At 33.4% G+C, this 9756-nt stretch overlaps 1 pseudogene; it reads left to right on the forward strand.

Moving 5' to 3' along the window:
- The first annotated feature begins 231 nt into the window (after nt 1-231).
- On the forward strand, nt 232-9267 carry LOC122148898 (annotated as a pseudogene).
- Nucleotides 9268-9756: the final 489 nt, after the last annotated feature.

The following is a 9756-nucleotide window of genomic DNA, read 5'->3' on the forward strand; positions in this document are numbered from 1 at the left end:
ATTTGTTTTGTTCCAAGAATAAGAAAGATCTAACGTTAAAGATCAAAATAAGCGCTGCAGATGCAAGAATGCGAGAATGGTTGCTGCTGAGGTAAATAGACGCTCTCAATCTTTTTCTTCTGTACCTTTGCACTGGCTGTAGAAATGGTCATTAATTCTTGATTTGGGTACAGCACAGACATGTTACAGTAAATAATATGATCAATACAATAATAATATGATCACGAAGTCATGGCAACAAACTACTTCCTAAGTCAGTTTGTTTAAACGATTTTCACAATCAATTTGATTCAACTTATGTAATTCATGTTTTACTTTTGCTTATTGTCATTGTAGGCTTAGGCTACGTTTTTTTCTATGAATGTTAATAAATATACAAATTAATAAATTAAGTTTTATTTATTTTTTGTTACAAAATTTTCATTTATTTACTTTTAGTACTGCACCCCATCCCCAACTGCACGTTGTTATTCTCCTCGTTATTTACCTAAAGCGGCTAATGAACTGGAAGTCTCACCCATAGGCATACTTCCGCACTGAAGAAAAAAGGGGATAGGTCAGTGACTAACTGCCAGACTAAATAATCACACAATAAATAAACTATTACACCAATAATTGCATGAACATTTAAAACTGGCCCTAAGTTTAGGACACTAATAAAAATATATATTATGTGTTTGTGTAAAACCGAAAATAAGTCAATGCTAAGTTATTAATAAAATATAAGTTGATGACCCATTCAGCTGTTGGGACATTTCATATCTGAATTGAGTCACTCTTTTTACAGTCTCACCGAAACCCTATGGTAGAAAGTCTCTAGAACTAAAAACTGGAACTGAAATCACAATATGGCTTTGTACACTTATTATTGTTTCTGTTTATGTTCCTCAGAGAGACATTACCTGCACTACATGTTTACAGCCCTGACCAAAGCAGATATATCACCTGAGTTCGGTGCTGTGGGTGTGGTTGATGACAGACTGATCTCAGACGACAGTAATGAAGACTGGATGAGACTGATTCTGATTGCAGATGGCAGAAATCTTGAACTTGTACCAACAGATTACATTAAAAACTGGTTTATGGATCAGCTATACACTCTGTCAAACTGCACACAGTGTTCTGGTGAGTTTAATGTTTTTCTCTTATTAATTATCAGTGTGTAATTGTGTGTATATTTTACTGTAAGCTTCTCATCACTGTTATTCTGTGATTGTAGAGCTCCATACCTTACAGAGAGTAATTGGTTGTGAACTGGAGAAATTTCCTAATGGAACATTGAATCTGAGAGCCTTTGATGAATATGATCTGATGGAGAAGATTTTATTGCCTTTCATTATGACACCATGCAGTGGATTGTTAAAAGTCCTAAAGCCAAACAAACCAAAAAGAAATGGGATCAGCAAACAGAACGAAACCAGTTCATCAAGGATTATGTTGAGAAATGCATGGACTGGATTTCCACATTTAACAACACACATGAGAGTATGTTATATTCAGATTACTTTGTTTAAACCCTGTGTGTGTGTGGTTCCAGTATATGTTATGTCAGGGGTCTCCAACCTTATATAATTTGATAGCTACTTTTTAAAAATGAAAGTGGCTGAGAGCTTGTTGCCATGTTGTACTATATACTTAAATCTCTTAAATAATTTATCAATCCAAACTGTTATACACGGTATTGGTAAAATGTGCTGGAAATGTTCAAAAAGTACTGGTACACATAGTCTACTGAAATAATTTAATAATTTCTAACAAAAAATATTGATAACATGTCTACTGCCATGTACTACATGTTCAAATAAAGTTTTCAAGAAAATTTAATCAAAAAAATGAGGTTTTATAAAATGATAAACCTCGAATTTCAGCCTTTAAATCTTTTTTTATTTATTTTAATGAAAAGGATGAGTTAGGATGATTATATTTTATCCACTCCATAAACAGTTCTACATAAGCTTATATGCATTCTAAAAATCTCAACATTTTGGATAACTAGGTAGCCTATTTTCAATCGGCCAGACCGGATTTACAACAAATGAATGAAAATGAAAATGTAAATCCACTCTCTGACAGCAGGTGGCGCTTATGGAAGAGAAGAAATAGAGCTGTTCACGGTAATGGTTGTAGCAGCGCTGTGCTAATAAACGCTGATTTATTATGAATTACACAGTGGGAAGGTGAAAAGCAAATGCCATCGAAACTTTCCTGAAGACAGTTGGTTCCCTTTTATTCATTCATACAATATATTCATGTGGTCATTCTTTCATAATTTCTCTCAGCAGTCTGCCTTCAGTCAGGTTTTCACACAAAATGAAACCTATTCTGCGTGTGCAACTGCGTGAAACTCTTAATAACTTTTCTTAATGCTGAGTAGACCAGTATTTTAAATGCCATAATCAAATACAGATTTGTGATAATTAACATGTGAAATGGGATAATTAATATAACCTCACAGCTGATAGTTAAAACTAATTAATTTTCATTGGAGGTGTGGGACATCTGTCTATATTAGCTCACTCTGACTGGAGAAAAAGTACACCGTGGCGAGTTATTTCCAATCAGGCCACGAACTACTGGTAGCTCGTGAGTGACCTGTTGGAGACACCTGCTCTATGCTACAGGAACAAAATGTTGGCATTATCCGATATCCTTGTTGGGACTTTTTTTTTTTTTTTTTTTTTTTGGTTCCCATGTGGAAAATGGATTATAATTCATACAGAATGTAGTTTTGTGTGAGGGGAAGGTTTAAATGTAGGGTTAGGGAAGGGTAGGGCCATCTGGCATATATACTTTTTTTTTTTTTTAACTCGTACATTTTTTTTGTGGTGTATATCTTTCTGCCTGTGTAATGCATTTGTCAAAAAAGTCACCATAGGATTTTTGTCCCATTAGCTCTTTTTTTAATTGGTATTCGGCTGGCCCAATCACATCTTTAAACAACTCCCCGCTCCATGTGAGCCTGCAGCTTTAGTGTGCCACTTACATCAAAATAGTCAGAAAGATCATGGAGAAGAAACGCAAAGGAGGCGCGGAGATATTATGCAAACAAAAAAAAAAAAAAAATAAATAAATAAATAAACAGGCCCTTTAGGCAGATGCTGCAAAATGTCTAGGCCAAAATGCCAGGGCCAATTTTTTTTTGTCCCAGACCAGCCCTGGGTAAGTAGGAAAAAATATAGTTTGTACAGTAGAAAAACCATTACGTCTATGGTATGAATATGAATTCATAAACATGGAAACTCAGCTTGTGTTATGTTGACAAAATAACTCCAGGAGGTTGTTTCTGTACAGAGGCAGTTCATCATCATTCAGTGATAATTAAATACTAGTGATTTAAATGAAAAACTTTTGATGACAGGTTCAGAATATTCTCATTTGGTTCTTTCATTTAACTTTGTGGCTTTGCATCTAAATCTGGCACCATTCACAGCAAAAAAAAAAAATATATATATATATATATATATATATATATATATATATATATATATATATATATATATATATATATATATATATATATATATATATATATATTTTTTTATAATTGGTAAAGGGTGCAAGGTTTGTGTTTCAGTTGCACTGAGAAGAGGAGAGGTGTGGACCTAATCACAGCAGTTTAGTTGAAATGCAAATGAAAATAATCCAATCATAAAACAGAGACTCAAACAGGGATGATAAAGTCCAAACAAGAAACATAAAACCCAACAGCGATGACAATGGAAAAAATGACACAGCTTTACAAAAGCAACACAAAGACCATAACCAACAAATGAAGACTGAAATGCAGGCTTATATATACACAGGCTAACAAGGAACAAGTGTAAGTAATGAGTTACTAGGGAAAAAAAGGCAAACAGAACCTAAACCACAGGAAATTAAGACCAGAAACTGCAAGACAACAGAATATCAAAATAAGGGTCTGTTAGATTTTGCTGTATTTAGTTGAACGGTAGTTAGGCAATGTTAGCTTGTCACAGGCAAGTTTCTTCACAGGCGATGTTAGCTTGTCAGCCTTCAAAATAACTTAACCAAGGTACTGTCTGTAAGACCAGACCTTTATACCTGGAAACAAATGTGCCACAAACAATACAGTTACACCCCATGGCGAGCAAATGATACTGAAACCTAAAGATGACCTGATAAAACCTCTCCCTTGGAAAGGCCATGATTCATTAACCTAAGGAGCTAATTATATGGGTCATTTGGATCAAACTTTCGTAAACAAAAATACAGTTGACAGTTGGCTGCAAAAACATTTGAGTTGCAATGTTAATGCATCTGACTAAGATCACTGTGATACACATAATTTTTCAGGTCCTTGAACACAAAACACAGGGGATGTCATGACAGTTTGCTTCATACATGCAGGAGTTTTCTCTACATTTCGTAGATGCAAGTGTGTTTGCATCAGGAAATCTACAGTCTCTCAATTAATGTTCATCTGGATTGCAGGAGTTTGACTCATTGGATTGTCAGATTGCATGTCATCTTATCAAATATAGTAACTAGTTAGGAGATACAATTAGAGAGAGAATTACAAAGGCAAAACCTAGAAAAAGGTGCATAGTCCTGTCTTTTAGAATGCATTTGACTTGCATTCTTTTGTGAAATATAACCTATTTTTTTCACTGCAAAAAAAAAAAGAGAAAAAATAAATATATATATATTGTGAATGTTTGTTTGTTAATTGCATTATATTTTTCTCCAGATTCACCAAGCATTCATATCTTTGTGAGCAAAGCTTCTAATGATCAACACAAGCTAATTCTGAGCTGTCTGGCCACTGGTTTCTACCCCAGAGATATTAAGATGAACATTAGATTGAACAAATCTATTCTTGACAACCAAACGTGTTCTGGAATCAGACCAAATGCTGATGAAACCTTTCAGCTGAGAGCCAGTGTGGAGATCGACTGTAATTACAAAGGACCTTATGACTGTTTGGTCATTCACAGCAGTCTGACAGAACCTGTGTCAGTAGAATGGGGTAAATATCAACATAAATACAGTCACACAAATATTTATAAATGGAGAACATTATAATGCTGAAATAGATTCATGTTTCTGGTCATAAATACTTATATTACAACAACTCAGTTTAAGAGTTTATGTTGATTATATATAATGTGCCTGTTTTTATTATTTTCATTTTCATTTTGCAGATGGAAAATGTTCCACATTTGAAACAGGATCTGGGTTTGTTATAGTTATAGTTATAGTTATAGTTGTAGTTTCAGTTCTAGCTGTCATTGGGATTCTTTGGTGGTGCAGCAGCAAAAAGAAAGGATCAAATGGTGAGCTATAAATATTCAACATGATTATTCTAGCTTTAAAGCTGTTGTTTTTAAATATCCTTTTTTAAAGACATTTTAAAATGTATGGACAGTATATGATGGTAGAAATATATAAACATGGTGATAGAGATTTTGATGATGGTAAGATTTTTTTTCTTTATTTGGATTTCATTTGACACAGACTACATTGTACAGTTATCCATAATATTTTTCAAACAAATGTGAAGTGTGAATCAATAAATCTATGTAAAGTGAATCCTATTTACAAGAACATTATATCGGTTTTAATACTGTACAATCTTTATAGCTCTGGGGAGAAATAGTGCTGATTACGGTGCAGTGAGTCAGCAGATATCAATTACCAGTGCGGTGTGTGCTGATGCATCTGATCAAGAGAACAGTAGTGTTGATGAATCTACAGACGAGACTGGGGTGTAAACAGGGTTTTCATTTTTCTTCATTCTGAATGGACTCTGTTTTCTAATCCTCCAGCTCTTCAGCAGAGAAATGCTGTTTGTTTTCGGTTCATGTCTTTGTTTTGTCTGCATTTTCTAATCTGAGGCAGCTTTTACGGCAGTTCCAGTTTGTGATGTTGTTTATGCTCAGTTGAAATTATGCTGTTTTTAACATTTGAGATTTTCTTGAAACATTTCAAAGGGTCAAGATCACTGATATGTGTTACATGAAATTCAGTTCTCTAATCATTTCAATCAAATGGACATTGGTGAATTATAAAATGGTGTTTAGCAGTGAAACATTTAAGTAATTTATTTAGATCATTACTCGACCTTGTAGTAATTCATATGTGGGGGGGGGGGGTAATCAAGAATTAGTATTAGTGTTATCTAATACTTATTGCTATTAGATATGATGCTATGCTAAACTAATACTATTTTTGGACATTGCCCCAGCTGTTACCAGGTACAGCACAGGTAGAATTTTATCTTATATCCTACCCAGAAAATCCATGAAAGATCATAAAATGGGACTTTTTAATATTAGAGCAAAGATGGGCTGTCTAAATATGATCATTTACAAAAAAAATATTTTACTCAATTACCACTATGCTGTTAATTGACTTGGCTGATATATCGCTCCACACATTGTAGAATTCAAAACAGTGTGATTGTCTGTTGTATTCGCTATCGATGTCTGCTTATATACTGACAGAAAGAGTGAGGAGTGAGATTATTATGGGGTGCAGAATTAGAATCTTTTTAGAACTTGGATCTAACAAAATAGTTTAGATTTAAAGAGTTAGTTCACCCAAAAATGAAAATTAGTCCATAAACTACTCGCCCTCAAGGCATTCTAGGTGAATTTGACTTTCATCTTTCAGAGGAATCCAGTCGGAGTTATTAAAAATTGTCTTTGATCTTTCAAGCTGTTTAAAAAGTGCCCCTCCGTTTAAAAAAATAATAATAATAATAATAAAAAAAAAAAGTGTCTCCATGGCTCCGGAGGGTGAACAAAGGCCTCCTGTAGCGAATCAATGCATTTTTGTAAGAAAAATATCCATATTCAAAATGTAACTATTTCATAGAAAATCGCATAGTGTATGATGGTCACAGTCTCTGATATTATATTATTATTATTATTATTATTTATTATTATTTTTATTATTATTATTAAGGTTTTTTTTTTCATCATCATCATTACTGTTATCATTATTATTTTATTTTTTTTTAGTTTCAGTCTATGATTCCATCCAGTCGGAAGAGATCAAACACGTTTGATATTTTGAGCCGGTTTTAGAACACATTGTTTTCATTAGTCATGCGTCTCCTAGCAACAATACTCAAAATTCTGCATGAGTTTGCTGTGATCAGAACAACTTTAAAGTCTGGTAGTGTGTGATACTCAGTCGTTTAGTGTATGATGTAGCATTAAAAAATCTGTTTAGATTTTAAAAGTCATGTAGTGTGTTTCAGCCTTAAGACTGGTAATAGTCTCTGTCAGATGCATATGTAAATGCCTCTTTTTAGAATGTGATAAACGTGCAAAATTAAGAAATAAATGAGTCTTGACTAAGTGTGAGTGTGTGTTTATGTACTCAGACACTTCCCTGAGCTCATACAGCAACACAGTTTAGAGAGATTTAGAGACTAAGGCCTGGTTTCACAGACAGGGCTTAGACTAAGCCAGGATTAAGCCATAGTTCAATTAGGACATGTAAGTAATTTTTATAAACATGCCTTAGAAAAAACATTATTGGTGTGCATCTTTAGACAAAACAAAGGCACTGATATATTTTAAGATCAGTCAGTGCAAGTTTCTTTCAGTTGAAACAGCTCAGACTTACATTTTAGCCTGGGACTAGGCTTAAGCCTTGTCTGTGAAACCGGGGGTATGATTCCTAAAAATGCTGTCTATGTAGAAAGAAATCAGTAGAATGACTTCATGCATTCAACTGCAGGTTTAATTTTCTTTGGTGCATTTTTGACTATCTGAAATATTAATCCTGCTGTATCTCAGGTGAAGCTGTTTATTCAACTAATGTGATAATCTTCTGATGACTTTTACACAAATTATTCTGTGGTCAAGTAAATGCTAAGGAAAGAAAACGTAAAATGTAATTTTGACTTGGAATAAGTTAGTTCAGGTAAAAAAAATAAATAATAATAATTTAAAAAAGTAAATTCTATATCAGTACTCAATTCAAACTTGTAGAGATTAAAGTTTAAACATATTTTACTTGGAAATGTTTGTTTACAAGGATTCTAAGTATGAACGTTATAAAATTAAGTAAAACCTAAGCAAATGCTCAAGATTTTAGGACTGAATCATGTTGTATGACTGGCAACAATTCTTTTAACCCTAACTGATGCAGTGTGTAGCTTTTATTTCTTAAACAGCCATGTTGGAAGGCGTACCCAATGTACCGCTCTGTAAAGTCGACTCCAGCACATCCCAGAGACTTTCAGTAGGGTAAAGCTCAGGACTCTGAGCAATTCATACATGAAAATGATTCCTCATACTCACTGAGACACTATTTCACAAACAGCTCAATTAATCTTGACACTGTCATCCTGGAACATGGATACGTCTTCCAACATGGTTGTTTAAGAAATAAAAAGTAAGCACTGTATTTTTGGGTGGTTAAAAGAATTGTTGCCAAACATGAAACATATTAATCACTGCAATGGATGCCAAGAAGCACCCGAGACGAGGAGAAGAGTAGGCCTACTGAGCACAGCAATGAAGACAAACTTGTCAAGCAAGCATTTTAAATTATTTTTAGTCAGTTTTCAGGTTCTCATTTAAACATTTCATAGACATAAGAATGGTTTTGCTTATTTGTTTGTTTTTCCCTTTTCTAAGTGATGCACAACAAGGTAAGCAGTTACCTTCTGAGTGACAGATGCTAGTTACAGACAAATGTAGATACGATTCTATACAGAGAACCAAAAAAAAGAAAATTAGATGAGAGAGAAAGCTATATTTCAATGCGTTTGTGTTCACTCAAAAGTTTTGCGTTTCCATGAGAAATATCTTGTTCGCCTGCAAAACCAGCCAAATTCTGATGGAAGATGTTCTGACTGTGAACCAGGTCTGAAATGGTCTGTTACAGTAGGAACAGTAGCAGGTGTGTTTGTAAGATTTCTCACTGAGATTGATTACTGCATCTACAGAAGAAGATCAGATGGTGAGTTATGAACATTCAGCATTATCACTATATCTTTAAAGCTGTTTTTAAATTTCCTTGTTAGAAGACCTTTAAACTGGCAGTATATGATGGTAGAAAAACCATCTATTGGAATTTCATTTGACTACAAGGTACGGTTATTCATTATATTCACCAAACAAATGAATGAGTGTGAATGAATGTAAATATGTATATATTTATGTATTATAAAAACTTTATTTACTAAATTTAGCAGGCTTAGATAGGCAGTCCAGAATGAACTCTGTATTCTAATTATTCATAAAAAACACTGTTTGTTTTCAGTTCTTGTTTCTTTCTCAGGAGTGAAAGCGAAAGTGTGATTTCATAAAGCTTCCAGTGAGGGGCAGCAATGTGCTCAATAACAACCGGAAGAGACGAAATAAACTTTCACAGTTTTCGGTTTTCATTCAAGTTAAACTATTTGCGTCTTACGTATGAGTCCAAACTAACTCAGACATAAATATATGCCCTTTACAGTTGCACAAGGTTTAATTTCTAGGAAAAAAAATAAATAAATAAATAAATAAATTTATATATATATATATATATATATATATATATATATATATATATATATGTGTGTGTGTGTGTGTGTGTGTGTATATATATATATATATAAACCATATAAATTAATAAAACAATGTAACTACATGACATTATAGGCCTACTATAAAACCAATACTAACATTTTCAGAAAAACATCCCTGTTATTGCACAAGCTCCGTTTTTGGAATGAGCATTTTATGTGTTTTATAATAATTTTACAACTTTTAATGGATGCGATAATATACATTT

Source organism: Cyprinus carpio, chromosome A20 (genome assembly GCF_018340385.1).
Source record: "Cyprinus carpio isolate SPL01 chromosome A20, ASM1834038v1, whole genome shotgun sequence".
NCBI classification, from domain to species: domain Eukaryota; kingdom Metazoa; phylum Chordata; class Actinopteri; order Cypriniformes; family Cyprinidae; genus Cyprinus; species Cyprinus carpio.